Raw genomic sequence first — 2,337 nt, 5'->3', positions numbered from 1 at the left:
AAATCATCAAGATAGATAAACCCTTAGCTAGACTCAATAGAGGGCACAGGGACAACATCCTAATTAACAAAATCAGAAATGAAAAGGGAGACATAACTACAGATCCTGAAGAAATCCAAAACACCATCAGATCCTTCTACAAAAGGCTATACTCAACAAAACTGGAAAACCTGGACGAAGTGAACAAATTTCTAGACAGATACCAGGTACCAAAGTTGAGATAACCTTCAGACCTTTGAGAAAGTTTCTGTGATGGTGTTTTGTTATTAGGCATGTCAAAATTTCCTGACATTACTCAGTGTCTCTAACTATTTATGATTCTGAATCTTATTCTTCTTATTCATTTTTACTTATTTGTCTACTGTCATTTTTAATTTATTCATCTGTCATATATTGCATTTAGACCACAGTTTTCTCTCCATGAACTCCTCCTAGTCTGTCCCCCATGTCTCCTCTCTTCCCCAGATCTACTCCCTCTGTTTCCTTTCAGAAGAGAGCTGGCCTCTCAGGGATATCAACCAAATAAGGCATAACAAGTTATAAGAAGACTAAATGTGTTTTGGAAAGAGTGGGTTGAATCACCAACATAATATAAACTGTTTTTAGAAAGCAGATCATTAAAGGAGACAAGTAGGAAAGAAATAAAGTTGTCTTAGATAACTCTAAATAATGCCTTCATGCCTTAGTGTCATAAACGTCCAGAACTGTGGGTGGAGAGGTATTAACAGTGAACAAAGAGACTGAACATGACCAAGAGAAACATTTTATGATGCCAAAACTAAATTAAGTATCCTTAAAATATATTAAATTCCAATTTGATTTAATTTAAGAAAATAATTTATATTGACATGATTCTGTAATTCTACCTAAGTATTGCTTCCCCACAGAAGATATCATTTCCTTTAAAATCTCTTTAAACTGGAGAAAATATTCTGATACCTATATTGAGTTTGAAATTCTCCTGATTTTATTTACTTCACAGGATTATGTTCTCACTAATATTAAATTGATCTTATGTCATGTAGGTAGACTTTCAGTAGACATCTCTTTCTTCTATCCTCCATTGTATCCCATTGCTTATTATTTCTCCAGGATGTCCATTTTCTTGCTGGGTCCTATTGCACTTACATCTACTTTAAGTGTATCATTTGATTATTTAGATGAATTACACTGTCAACCTTCACCACTTTCCCATATATCTTTTCAAGCTTTGTATATTTTGACTCCTCTATAGCTGCATTTCATTATAAAGCTGCTTATTTAGCTGGCATGTAAATAATCCTTCTTGAAAATGCCTTTCCATACTCCAGCAACAGCTTATTTTTGTGTAAGATTGGGGTCTGGTTTAAATCACACAGACTGAAGGGATGTTCCTAGCCTTGAAGTCTTGATGTGCCTGGATGGGAGTTTATCCAGGTACCCACTCAGATGAGAAGGGGTGGGGGGAAAGGGCTGTGGGAAGGGGTGATTGTGAGGGGGCAGTGAGAAGGATATAAAATGATTAAATGAAAAATTAAAATATTAAATAAAAACTAAAATAAAATAAAAAAATAGCACAGACTTTTGTCCTACAGATTCATCTCCTGGTTCTAAAGGCGCCAAGTCCAGCCCTCAATTCATCTGCCTTTGTGCTATTTGGCTTCAGCTGCTCTGAGATTCTCTTGTTCTTCTGTAAGGTAACAAGCTGAGGCTCTGGTTTTCTGTTTGAACAGAATTCTATCATTTCATTTTATGTTTGCTTTTTCTATTCTTACTAAACTGAAACTTATTTTGTCATTCCTACTTAAATTCTACTATTGTTTCTGCTGACAGCTTTTTTAGGAACTGTGTCTGTAAATGCCATTGTTTAGCTTTTGTGAATTAGGTTGTTTTCTTGTCTTTTCTCATTCTTTGTCTCCCCTTTCCTGTCCCTAGATTTGAACTTTCACTGATTTCAAATGCATATATTATGCACTGCACACATGTGTAACTCCAACATTCAAAGGCAGGAAGATGATTGCAAGTTTGAAAGCACCTTTGTCTACAGAAAGTCCCAGGCAAGCTAGATATACACAGGGAAAGATAAAAGAGAAACAGAGGTAATGAAGGTTGTTTTTGTTTTGTTTTGTTTTGGTTTTGGTTTTTGGTTTTTTGGTTTTTGGTTTTTGGTTTTTTTTTTTTTTTCACTTTTAAAAATACAACTCAAGAAGGTGGACTCCAGAAAATCAAATAACCCCAATAAAAATGGGGCTTAGAACTGAACAAAGAATTCTGACCTGAGGAATACCGAATGGCAGAGAAGCACCTGAAAAAATGTTCAACATCCTTAATCATCAGGGAAATGCAAATCAAAACAAC

The sequence above is a fragment of the Mus caroli genome, chromosome 8 (assembly GCF_900094665.2).
Source record: "Mus caroli chromosome 8, CAROLI_EIJ_v1.1, whole genome shotgun sequence".
Taxonomy (NCBI): domain Eukaryota; kingdom Metazoa; phylum Chordata; class Mammalia; order Rodentia; family Muridae; genus Mus; species Mus caroli.
This window is presented reverse-complemented; position numbering follows the sequence as displayed.